The sequence below is a fragment of the Triticum aestivum genome, chromosome 1B (assembly GCF_018294505.1).
Source record: "Triticum aestivum cultivar Chinese Spring chromosome 1B, IWGSC CS RefSeq v2.1, whole genome shotgun sequence".
Taxonomy (NCBI): Eukaryota; Viridiplantae; Streptophyta; class Magnoliopsida; order Poales; family Poaceae; genus Triticum; species Triticum aestivum.
The window spans coordinates 212,286,519-212,300,674 of NC_057795.1; positions in this window are offsets into that span (position 1 = coordinate 212,286,519).

The window sequence follows — 14,156 nt, forward strand, 5'->3', positions numbered from 1 at the left end:
GGAGTTCATAGGATGTCTTCTTCAGAAGCTTGTGAAGATAAACACGGTTGATGGTGTGGCATGCAATATCAATGGCTTCAGGCCAGAATTTCCTTGGAGTCTTGTACTCATCAAGCATCATTTGAGCCATCTCGATAAGGGATCTGTTCTTGCGCTCCATGATGCCATTTTGCTGAGGTGTGTACAGAGCAGAGAGCTCATGAGTGATGCCCAAGGTATCTAGATAAAGGTCGAGGTCGGTGTTCTTGAACTCTGTGCTGTTGTCACTTCTGATAGGCTTGATCTTGATGCCATACTTCGTCATGGCACGATTGGCAAAGCGTCTGAAGTCATCCTACACTTCATTCTTGTAGAGGATTATATGCACCCAAGTATATCTTGAATAATCCTCAACAATGACGAAACCATAGAGGCAAGTAGTGGTAGTAAGGGTAGAGTAGTGAGTAGGGCCAAATAAGTCCATGTGTAGCAGCTCGAAGGGTTGAGATGTAGTCATGATCATCTTCGAGGGATGCTTGGCCCTAGTCATCCTTCCAGCTTCGCAGGCACCACACAGATGATCCTTCTTGAACTTGACACCCTCCATGCCTACGACGTGTTTCTTCTTCGCGAGAGTGTGCAAGTTCCTCATGCCAACATGCCCTACTCTTTGATGCCAAAGCCAGCATTCTGAAGCTTTTGCTAGAAGACATACAGCCATCTGTCGTCCTGCTGAGAAATCTACCATATACAGATCATCTTTCCGATACCCTTCAAAGACTAGAGACTTGTTAGATTCCATTAGAACAAGGCAACGATATTTTCCAAATAGCACAATCATGTTTAAGTCACAAAGCATTGAGACAGACATTAATTTGAAACCAAGGGATTCAACAAGCATCAATTTATCCATGTGTTGATCCCTTGATATTGCAACTCTACCTAGACCCAACACCTTGCTTTTACCAGTGTCAGCAAATGTGATATCACTCTTGTCTGATGGATGTAGCGTTGAATCCATCAGTAGACTTCGATCGCCAGTCATGTGGTTAGTGCATCCACTCTCCATAATCCATTATGAATTATGAGGTGCCATAGCCTACAGTGCAGTTTGGGGGATAGGCTTCACCAAGCGAGTTGTGAAGCATCAACATTTGACGAACAAGTGGAACATAGAAATTTAGATCTTGGTTAGGATAGATAGGATGAGTGTCAAGGAATCCCTGGACGAAATACATAGTAAGACCATTTGGGCATTTTATCTTGCGCCCCACAAGATGTTTAAGGTCCCCAGCATAAGCATCAGATGCCTTTGATTTCCGGCTGGAGACATTCCCTGCAAAAGAGAGTTAAGTTTTCTTAACCACCCACATTTTCAGGGGTGGCTTAGAAGCAATGAGTCTAAGTGCAGCACTGAGAACTTCGTCTTTGGAGCCCTAGCAAATAGCCTTGCAGGAGGTGAATAATACTCATAAGAATAAGCAGAAAAGTTATGTGTTCTATGAACATAGCGGTTTGATGAAACACGCTCATATTCATGGGTCTGAGTATGACATCCCTGCAAAACATTGACGTTAGGGTGACTCAGATGAGTCCTCGGTCTGTATGAAGCTTTTGGACCATATGAAGCCTTTGGTATGGGGTTTGTCTTCTTCCCAGGTGGTGTCATGATGACATTCACAGGAAGATTTTCAAGACTTTTGGGTACCCATATCTTCTTTATAGGTGGCCCATTCCTGCAGTTAGTACCAATATACCTGGCAAACACTTCGCCATTCTGATTCTTAAACAGTTTATAGTTTGCATCAAAGGATTCATCAATGATAATAGGGTTGGCACAAGTGAAACCAGATAAGGTGGATGGATCTACTGAAGGTTCCTTTGCAGCAACCCATGTGGTTTTTGGGTACTGCTCAGGCTTCCAGTAAGACCCATCAACATTCATTTTCCTCTTGAACCCAACACCCTCTTTCCTAGGGTTTCGGTTCAGAATCTGCTTTTTGAGGACATCACATAATGTCTGATGCCCTTTGAGACTTTTGTACATTCCTATCTCAAGCGGTGTCTTCAACCTAGCATTTTCATCAGCAATAGTAGCGGTATCCTTAGCAGAGCGGTTAGTTACCACATCAGCAGTTGAAGATATTGCAACAGTAGCAGCAGTAGAACATTCAACAACAGAGGTAGTGTTATCACGCTCAATGCAGTTTAGACATGGTGGTTCAAATCCTTCCTGAGCGGGACTGATCTGTTGAGCATGAAGTGAATCGTTCTCCTTTTGAAGATCTTCATGAATCGTTCTCAATTTCTCAAGATCTTGCTTCCTTTGAAGATAATCGTAGGAAAGCTTGTCATGAGTTGTTGAGAGCGTTTCATGACGACTTTCAAGTTCCTCGTACTTAACATGAAGATTTTTATGTCTTCAATTAAGGACTGAGATCGGGTCATTTCCGCGTCCAACAGGTCATCGCTTTTGTCTAACAGTTTTTGAATATGTTCCATAGCTTTCTGTTGTTCAGTTGCAATTTTAGCAAGTGTTTTGCAGCTTGGTTTGGATTCACAATCAGAGTCATCTTCACTTGATGTTTGAAAGTAGGCATCGCGTGATTTTACCTTGGCACCACATGCCATGAAGCAGTAGGTGGGAGCAGAGTCGTCCTTGTCATTATCATCAGCGTTGGTGACGGAGCCATTGTCTTCAATGTTGAAGATGGACTTGGCAACATAGGCTGTAGCTAGAGCCAGACTTGCAACGCCAGAGTCGGACTCCTCCTCAGACTCCACCTCTGCCTCCTCAGAAGCAGACTCCTCCTCTGAATCCATCTCCTTGCCAACAAAAGCACGAGCCTTGCCAGATGAACTCTTCTTGTGTGATGAAGACTTGGAAGAAGACTCTGAGGATTTCTTCTTCTTCTTGTCATCAGAATCATATTCCTTGCTCTTCTTCTTCTTCTTCTCATTGTCCCACTGTGGACACTCAAAGATGTAGTGATCGGGTTTCTTGCACTTGTGGCATATTCTCTTCTTGTGATCATGGGTGGAAACTTCATCATTTCTTGAGCTGGATCGTGAAGACTTTCTGAAGCCTTTCTTCTTAGTGAATTTCTGAAACTTCTTCACAAGCATAGCAAGCTCCTTTCCAATGTCTTCAGGATCACCAGACCTGCAGTCAGATTCTTCTTCAGATGAGGAAACAGCCTTTGCCTTCAAAGCGCGAGTTCGGCCATTGTTGGGGCCATAGATATCTCATTTCTCACATAGCTGAAACTCATGTGTGTTGAGCCTCTCAAGTATGTCAGACGGATCGAGAGTCTTGAAGTCAGGGCATTCTTGAATCATCCGGGCGAGGGTGTCAAATGAGCTGTCAAGTGATCTCAGTAGTGTCTTGACTATTTCATGCTTCATGATCTCAGTGGCGCCGAGTGCTTGGAGCTCATTTGTGATATCAGTGAGGAGATCAAATGTGAGCTGGACGTTCTCATTGTCGTGTCTCTTGAAGCGGTTGAAAAGGTTGTGGAGGACACTGGTCCTTTGATATCTTTGAGTTGAGACACCTTCGTTGACCTTGGAGAGCCAGTCCCAGACTAGCTTCGATGTTTCCAGAACACTCACACGGCCATACTGTCCTTTGGTCAGATGAACACAGGTGATGTTATTGGCAGTAGAATCCAGTTGAATGAACTTCTTGACATCAGCAGGGGTGACACCTTCACTGGTCTTGGGAACGTCATTCTTGACGACATACCATAGATCGACATCAATGGCTTCAAGATGCATGTACATCTTATTCTTCCAGTAGGGTTATTCAGTGCCATCGAAGATGGGGCACACAGCGGAGACTTTGATTATCCCTGCAGTCGACATGGCTAAAACTCTAGGTGGTTAAACCGAATCACACAGAACAAGGGAGTACCTTGCTCTGATACCAATTGAAAGAGCTGGTTATCGACTAGAGGGGGGTGAATAGGCAATTTTTATGGAAGTCTTCAAAACGTGGGAGTTTCGAAGACCAACAATAGAAATGACCCTATTCGTATGCAGCGGAAGGTAGACTACACTAGGCAATCCATAGTCAAGTATTCAATGAAGTGAAAGCACGAAGACTATTAGCAGCTAGGTAGTAAGGATCAGGATGGAAGATAGTATGAAGCCAATTAGAACAAGTAGTCACTCAGTGAAGTCAAACAGATAATGCAAGCAAGAAATGACTTCACGAAGACAAACTATAAGTAAAGAGAAGTGAGAGATAGAACCAGTAGCTTGGAGAGGACAGTGATTTGTTCGACCAATTCCAGTTGCTGTGACAACTGTACGTCTGGTTAGGGAGGCTGAGATTTAACTCAGAAGACCGCGTCTTCACCTTATTCCCCTTGAGCTAAGGACACTTAGTCCTCGCCCAATCACTCTGGTAATCTTCAAGGTAGACTTCCAAACCTTCACAGACTTCGTTCACCGGCAATCCACAATGACTCTTGGACGCTCAGAACGCGACGCCTAACCGGCTGGAGGATTCACAGTCCTCAAGTGTAACAAGTCTTCAGATCACGCGGACAGAAAGACTTCAGTGATGCCAAACACTCTTTGGGCTCTGGGTGGTTTGGGCTTTGTCCTCGCAAGGATTCTCTATCAAATGCTTCGGAGGTGGGTTGCTCTCAAACGACAAAAGCCGTGCACTAGCTCTGAGCAGCCACCAATTTATGGTGTAGGGGGTGGGCTATTTATAGCCACTGGGCAACCTGACCTTATTTGTCCGAAATGACCCTGGGTTACTAAGGAATTGACACGTGTTCCAACGGTCAGATTTCAAACACACGCGGCAGCTTGACTTGGGCTACAAGTAAAGCTGACTCATCAGACTCCGAATAAGATTTGCACTCATTGTCTTCACTCGAAGACATAGGATTTGGTTGAGCATCACTTTAGTCACTCTGACTTTGTTCACTTGGACCCCACTTAACAGTGCGGTGGTTCCTATGACTCAACAAAGAAGAAAAGGAAACAACGAAACAACTAAGTCTTCGCGCTCCAAAGTCTTCATGCGATGTCTTCTCATGTCATAGACTTCACCGTGAATAGCTTCACAGACCACCATTGTCTTCAATGTCTTCATACATTTTTAGGGGTCATCTCCGGTAGGTAAACTGAATCAATGAGGGACTACTACCTATGTTATCCTGCAATTCTCACAAACACATTAGTCCCTCAACCAGGTTTGTCGTCAATACTCCAAAACCAACTAGGGGTGGCACTAGATGCACTTACATCTCCATCGGTTTTTCTCCTCCTTCATTAATTTTTCTCCCACTTCGTTGACCTTCCTAAAAAACCGGATTGTCCCACCATCTGATCAAAACAAACCAGGACGCAAGGCCCCTCTGCCTCGGATCCGATCAGACTCCCTCGCCAGCTCAACGACCAGGAAACAAGAGGCACGACAATTTCCTCCCTCACTGGCTCATCCAGGTTGGGTGATCATAGTCACTCTGCGCCCCTCCATCCTCTATAGTGATGTAGACCTAGAGGCAGAGGGTTTCTAAGCCTGGCTCTGTCTGCCATTAAAGGTGCATTCAGGATCTATGCTGGTTTGCGGGAAAGATGTCCAAATCACCCCCTGGGGTTTCATAAACTGGCTAATCCACCCCCTCAGCTCTAAAACCAGTTAAGTAACCCCCGTCTCTAATACTAGGCAAATCACCCCTTTGCGCTGATTATATTGGTTTCTGGGGGACGGTTTTCCTTGCGTGACGTTGGACTATTGCACGTCGGCTTGATGGAAAGTGCCAAGCGGTTTCACCCCTGCTCAATAATCCCCCGATCCTTAATTTTTCTCCTCCCACGTTCGTGGCCATGGCCGCCAGCTCAAGATCGTCCTTGCATGTTCTCTTGTTCCTCTCCTCCCTTGTATGTCAGCATGGCAGACAGCTGAAGTTCGTTCTCCCCTGTTCCCAAGTTCCTCTCCTCCCCTATTCGTCGCCATGGTCGTCAGTCCCAGGATTGTCTTCAGCGCTTGGCCTCCGCGGTAACATGGGGTCGCCAATCCCCTATTGGCAGCTTCCGTACGCGACCACGTTTGCATCCGGTCGGAGGTAAGACCATTCTGTAGTAACATTCACATGATTCCAATTTAATGGACTGATTTTTCGATCTTTCTGGCTGAGATGGATAAACTTCTACTTGATCATTGATGAAGTTAACCCTGCGCCACACTCATGCCTACTATCCTCTCTCCCAGAACTATTAAGTAGAAAGAAAAGAAACATCAGCTAATATCAGGAGTTCAGGACAAAAGAAAACATCAAACTAGTATTAGATTTTTTTACTCGTTTAAAACAGCTAAAACCGTATAAGATCCAGCTAAAATTAGATTACTAGTTTTGGTAATTATTCCATATGTGTACAATCCTGTGACCATGTTTACAACCAGCTGGAGGTAATGGTAATATTAGATTACTAATTTTGGTAATTATTCCATCAGGAAATTTGATTTGCTCTTTTGTGTGCATAATTCGTAGACTGATGGATGTAAATACTTCTACTAGCTGGAAGCAAATTGGACACACATACTGAAGTTGTGACAGCAAGCTTCAGACTTTGCAAAGAAGCTAGAGATTCAAGAAAAGCTAGGTGCACACAAGCTTTTTGAAGTTCAAAAAATGAAGAAACTTGCAATGCTGTTCTGGCTTGTTTCAGTTGTTTTACCATTTGTCTGTGTAATGGTAGTGTTGGCTTCATTAGTATGGGGGTGAATTAAGAAATACTTTGGCATTGTGGCAGGTTGAGAGATAATAAAAAGTAGTGAATGTAATGTGGAACTATTGCTGAATTTTGGCTATGTCCTGCTTCTTAATTTTCCTTTTCAAATTAGTAGTATTTGGGATGTATGATGTTGCTCATTTTCTATGTGAATTGGCACTATTCTCAGTGTTGTATTAGCTGACCGAAACTAAGCATGCACAGGAGTCAACCGTGTACCACAAAATATAGCATGATCCCCATCATGCTTGAACTACAAGGTCGGTTTTATTTCAATGTAGAATTTTTGATTGGTTTGGCATTGGCTGGTTTTGCCTTGCCGGCTGCCACCGCGTTGTCGAAGGAAAGAAGGGAGACAAGGCCAAAAACAGGAGGAGCAGTTAACTAGACCCACCCCATCAAGTAGACGTGGCACTCGTCCAATGCCCCGCAAGCAAAACCACCTGCAGGAAACTACTATAATCAGCGCAAGGGGGTGATTTGACTGGTATGAGAGACCTCGGGGGGTTACTTAACTGGTTTTAGAGCTTAGGGGGTGAATTAGCCAGTTTGTGAAACCTCAGGGGTTATCTGGACTTCTTTCGGTTTGCAGTTTCTCATGAGGGCCGTGTTAGCCCAGAACTACTCACTAGCACTCGAGTAAACTGAAACGACCGGTGGAAGAGCACGCGCACGTACTACTCAGTACTCACACACTCACTAGTGTATCTCTCACACACACATAGTAGTAGTATTGTACACAGATGGAGCTGCACTTGAGAAAGGGTACTGCTTGAATTGATCAGAGTGGAATGAGATACAATGGCCGCCTATACTAAGCACATGCTGATGTCAAATGCATGTACTACGTCACTGCTTACCTACAACAGTGAAAAGAAAAAATGGTCTTGCCGACTGACCTACATAGCTGCTAGCTGTTTCACTTTGTAGCTAAGTTACTACTGCCGACATGCAGCCATATCTAATTATTACTGCTGCTGCATGCAAGCTGCCAATACATGTATGTTGTAGACCATCCGAAGACCAAGTTGACTCAACAATCTCCTCCTCAACCTTGTTGAAGGAGTTCGATGTTGACGGTCCCGACCTTGTCGTGCAGCTTCTGAAGCTGGATGCGACCACATGTCTTTGTCGGATGTCCACCTTCTCGGGCTTTGTGTAGCCTGTACGCCCTGCTCGTGCTTTACCACCAGAGCGAGGACCTCCTACAAGTCCTCCCCCGTGCATTGTATATAACCTTTCGCAACGATCCGCACCTTGTGCTTGATGAAGGCGTTGTTCTAGTCCTTCTTGATCTCGAGGTGTTGCGGCCATCTCGCAGGTCCGCCGAGAAGGTCCCCCTAGGCGTCAAAACATGTGTGGAGCGCCAACGTTGTTGGCGTCGAACAGGTCCGACCGTGTTGTAGGCGGGGGCATGAACTGCCCGGGAACCACCTCGCTCGTGGGCGTCAGTGTTCCTGGGGTCGTAGTTCCAGCTGTCACACTGCCCAGGAACTCCCTTTTGGGGGGGCGTCGTGTCGGACGTCATGTTACCCAGGAACTCCCTTCCCGGGGATGACTTGTTTGACATCACACTACCCGGGAACTCCCTTCCCGGGGTCGTTGTGCTGGACGTCGCACTACCCGGGAACTCACTTCATAGGGTTGATGTGCTGGACGTCGCACTAACTGGAGTAGTTCCTCTCAGGGTAGCTACGCTCTTCCCATCAGACTTGCTTGTTGGGTCTCCCCTGATGTTTGTGAGTTTTGCCTCCTGCACAGACTCAATGGACCCCGAGTGTCGTGCCTCCCACATGGACTCAATGGACCCCGAGCACGCCAGGGTCGCGGCATGGCCGACTAGAGAGCGTCGCGCCTCCTACACGGCCTCGATAGTCGCCATAGTCACGGTCGAGGCCTTGCTGCCCCATGACCGTCTCATCATCGCCTCCCGGTTGACAGCCCCTGGTGTTGAGGCAAACGAAGAGTGTCGTGTCTTCCACATGGGCTTGGAGAACCCCAAGAACCTGGTTGTCGGGGTGTGGCCAACCTGAGAGTGGCATGCCTCTTGCACGGGTTCATTGGTCGCCAGCATCATGGTCGGGATGTGGTCCACCAGATGCGTCATTGTCGTGCCTCCTAACACGGGCTTGTCAGGTCCCAAGGATGTCGGGGACGTCGTTGCCGTGCCAACTTGCATGGGCTTATCCGGTCCCGAGGATGTCGGGGCCGCGATTGCCGAGCCAACTTGCACAGGCTTGACCAGCATCATAGGGAACGTGGTTGCCGGGGTGTGGCTCCCCCACACCTAGGTCTTCATCTCCTCCCAATCGTAGTCTCCCAAGAACGTTGTTGTCGGGGAGAGCGCTACCGATGTCCGGAGGGGATTACTTGAAGAGCTCCATGCCTCCCGCATGGACTTAATGGTTTCCGGCACCGTGGTCGTCGGAGGTGCTGCATCCTCCTGCACGGCTTCGATGCTTGTCGGGACCATGGTCGCCAGAGGCGCTCCGCCCTCCTGCATGGTCTCGACGCAAGCAATCATCATTGCTGGCCCACCATCCTCTTCAGCCTCGACGAGGTTAGCCGCGACCGCGGCATCCTCGTCAGCCATCCTCTTGCGGCACTCACGGTGATACTTTTTTTTGAAACGGTCACCGGGAGGGAAAGACTCCCCACCTGAATATATTTCAAAAAAATAAAGGTATTTTTTACAAACTAGATAAGGCGAGAAGAAAAGAAGTCCCGCCACAATCCGGCGTGGACTTTGTCATCCGCCTTTCTGAGGCGGTGTGACCAGAGGCTGAGGTCAGAGACGATGCCTCTAAGGACATCTGAGGCTGAAAAATCTATGTCCCTAAATGTTTTAGCATTCCGAGCATCCCAGATTTTCCATGTGATGAGTAGCACAATGAGAGGCCACACGGTCACTGGGAGGCCCTGATGAGATGGTGGAGACCACAGAGCTGCAAATGGTGTAAAACATGGTCGAAAATCAATGGCATCCTAGATGTCCCGGGCAGCTGGGCAGGTGAAGAAGAGATGACCACGATCCTCTGGCGCAGCCCTGCATCGAGGGCAGGAAGGAGACTCAAGGAGAGTCTTACGATGAAGGTTGGCCCTGGTGTTGAGCCTGTCGAGGTATAGGAGCCAGCCGAAGACCCGCACCCGGCTGAGCACTCGTGCATCCCAAATGCTTGCAAGCATGGGGTCGGCAAGCTGGGATGCAAGTGTGTCATAGGCTCCTTTGGTGGTGAAGGAGGAGCCATTGAGCAGCGTCCTGGAGTCAGGCAACCCTGAAAGTCTCACATCCTGCAGCAGAAGTCTCAAGGAAGCAAGTACATTGGAAGCAGTTAAGGTAAACCGGCTACGCAGACCCAGATCAATCCCATCCATCAAAATATTAGCAACAAAGGCATTTGGTTTTGTGTGGTGGGTGAAAAGGAAGGGAAAAGCAATACTCAAAAGTTCAGGGAGAACCCAACGATCTAGCCAAAAATATGTTGAGGAGCCTGATCCCACGGAAACCTGTGAGATTTCTCGAAGAGCTGAGAGGTGTTTAAAAATGGCTTTCCCAAGGAAAGAAGCATTTCTGCCTAGACCTACATGTAGTGGAGAGTGGTTGATAATCCAATCTTTCCATGGGAAAAGTGGAGCATGCAAAAATTTGAATGCAAATTTCAACATAAGGCAAAAGTTTTGTGCTCTCAAGTTTTTGACACCAAGACCACCAGCTAGTTTGGGCATGCACACCCGATCCCACGCTACCAGGCACTTGGCCCCAGAGAAAGAATCATCATTAGACCATAAAAAATCCTACGGTGCTTATCAATATCCTCGAGGACGCTAAACGGAATAGAGAAGCACATCATAAAATAGGTAGGAAGACTATCCAGGACTACCGACATAAGGACGAGGCGACCACCTCATGACAGAAGCAGAGCACGCCAACCTGCAAGGTAAATGTCACAGCGATCTATGAGCGGTTGGAAGGCCGAGGGAGGTAGTTTATTAGGGGAGAGGGGGAGGCCAAGATATTTCCGAGGAAAGGAGGAGGTAGTCGTTTCTAGGGTAGCAGCCATCTCCGCAGCAAGTTGCGGATCAACATTCATGGGGACAACCGTTGTTTTTTGGAAGTTAATCGAGAGGCCGGTGGCCAGGGAGAAGTCATCAAGGATTTTTTTTGAGGTTGGTTGCAGCTAGGGGGTCGGCTTTGATAATGATAAGTGTGTCGTCAGCATACTGTAGAACCAGGCAGGGGAGGGTAGTGGAGACTGGGTGTGCTAGGAGATTTTGTGCACAAGCATTTATAATCATTCTTTGAAGGACATCTGCGATGATGATGAAGAGGAAAGGGGAGAGTGGGTCGCCCTGCCGGAGGCCGTTCTTACACTGGATCCACGGGCCAGGTGATCCATTCAAGAGCACCGCGCTTTTGCTAGAGGTAAGCAACGAGCTTATCCATCCGAGCCATTTTTCTGAAAAGCCCCGGACACGAAGAATAGATAGAAGAGTAGGCCCAGAGACTGAGTCGAAAGCTTTGGAGAAGTCCAGTTTAAAAACCAACATTGGGGCTTTGGTCCTAGCACAGACATGGAGAACGTCTGCAGCATAGAGAAAATTCTCAGAAATAGTTCTACCTGAGAGGAAACCTGTCTGGTCAGGGTGGACAAGAGCAGGTATAACGGGTTTGAGGCGATTTACAAGTAATTTAGCCAGCGCTTTGGGAGGGCAGTTTTGAAGTGAGATTGGGCGGAAGGCGTCGGGAGATGGGGGAGCCACTCCTTTTGGGATGAGGACAATGAAAGCCCTGTAAGGCATGAGATATCAGCCGAGAGTGAGTAGAAACTGTTGAAGAGGTCAGTTATCCTTTGTTTAATAATGGGCCAGAATTTACGGTAGAACCCGGGACCGAAACCATCCGGACGGGGGCTAGCCATTTGGTTCATTTCCGCAAAAGCATTATAAATTTCTTTCCCTAAAAAGGGAGAATCTAGGTGTAGAAGCTGCGGCAACGGATTAGGGTAAAGGGAATGCAACGAGAAGTTCCAAGTTGGAGTAGAAGAGGCGCCAAGGATATAAGTGAAGAAGGACGTGAGGATTTGAACTTTTGGTTCGTGCGCCGTGAACTCCTGATTATTATGCAAAATCATAGGAATTTTGCTATTTCGAAGCCTCTGGGAGGCAGAGGCGTGAAAAAATTGAGGAAATGCCTGGTATTGAAACTGAATGGCCTGAGTTACAACCCAGGGTGTGAGGCTCCTTATATAGGACAGCCAAACCGACCTAAGCAAAATATCAGCTAGCAGTGAGGTAAGCACTTGTGTCACTACCTAGCTTACCAAGTAAGCTACGTTTCTACTACAACTAAACTTCACTAGTAAGACATGCATACTACAAGCTTTGTTAGCCCAGAACTACTCACTAGCACTCGAGTAAACTGAAACGACCGGTGGAAGAGCACGCGCACGTACTACTCAGTACTCACACACTCACTAGTGTATCTCTCACACACACATAGTAGTAGTATTGTACACAGATGGAGCTACACTTGAGAAAGGGTACTGCTTGAATTGATCGGAGGTGGAATGAGATACAATGGGTGGAGTGATGCTCTATATATAGTACTTACAAACCGCCTATACTATGCACATGCTGATGTCAAATGCATGTACTACGTCACTGCTTACCTACAACAGTGAAAAGCAAAAATGGTCTTGCCGACCGACCTACACAGCTGCTAGCTGTTTCACTTTGTAGCTAAGTTACTACTGCCGACATGCAGCCATATCTAATTATTACTGCTGCTGCATGCAAGCTGTGCCAATACATGCATGCTGTAGACCATCCGAAGACCAGGTTGACTCAACAGGCTGAAGGCTGATCTCTAGCAAGGTAAGTGTTCCTATATTATACTCATGGATCATGCCCATCCGCCGATGCAGATAGAGGCGCAGGTGGGCCGTGTAGTCGTCAGCTACGACGCCATACCATTACCGGCAGTAGCGGCGGCGCCGCCACACCCGTACATCATTACGAACCTTCCTAGCTGTGTTGCATAGTTGTCGGCTGCGACACCATACCAACTCACCGGCAGCAGCGCAATTTCCTGTTTTCTTCAGTCAATGCACGTGCTGCCTATGACTTAGCGTACAATTGACACTCAAGCATTGCACTAAAATGATTAGTCTGGAGATACCTTGTATTCTAAGTTCTAACGAATGACGAGGGTTGCACAAATATTCAGTCACGTGAAGGTCTATTCACGAGCACAAATATTCAGTGACCTTGAATGGATCAAGTTTCTGTGCACTCTAGAAGAGCCAGCTATTTTTTATCTCTAACTTTGTTTGTATGTTGCCCTATTTATTCTTCGTTCTATTGCATGAGAGTTTACACAACATTATTCTTCTGAGAAATATATTTCAAGCTTGTACTACCACTGAAGTACTTTTTTAATAGTTGGATTGAGTTCTGCTTGATTTTGGGTTTCCAAAGAAACTCTGATTGTATGTTCATGTCACTTCTATGCATACAATAATTATCAATAGGTTAATCCCTTCCTTCAGCATGTTAGCACTTGCAAGTTGCCTGATTAAATTATTATATTATAATACACTACATAGGCAACAATGCCTGTCCCTTTCTCCCCCACCTCTTCTCTCTAAAAAAATTTCTTCACTGATTAGTGACACCAAATGAACGGAACATGAATAATCTGTACATGCTAGCTAGAACCCAACATATTTTTTTTCCAAATGGTGGAGAGTAGAGATGCATACTCAAAAGAAGCTATGCAAGTTCTGTGACATTAACTTCCTAGAAGTCACTACACTTCACTTCTTCAGTTATATTTGCTAGGATTCACTTTTTAATATTTTGGTTGTTTTCATTTCATTATATTCAATATTTTCTATTGGCAAGCGCAGTCATGAAAATGTGCAGCAAATAGGCATAGAGTAAGGAGCAACATTGGCAAGCAAGTCTTGCACTCAAGAACCATGAGATTTTGCAGATAGACAATTTATTTTTTGGATGGACTTTTAATGTTGCATGGACTGAGCACAAACTGTTTTTTTTCTTGCATTCTTGCAGATACTAGATCACGAACTGAGTTTTCCTCCTGTGCTCTCCCTCTCACACGAGCGCCTGAGGGGAGGGGGGCTGGGGACAGGCGAGGGGGAGACGAGAGGGAGTGGTTGAAAGAAGAAGAAGAAGAAGAGTAAAACAGTTTAAGTGCATGAGGATCTTAAAAGGACATGTTAGACAACACTGATATTGAACCACTGAAATATGTATGCCCCGTTACAACGCACGGGCAATTAGCTAGTGAGATATAAAAAAGGCTCCGCTTGATACGGAAGAGACACGATAATATGGCCGACCATTGATGGGATATTAAACGGGTTGCATGAGACATGCATGCATAATTTAAAGGAGGAAAT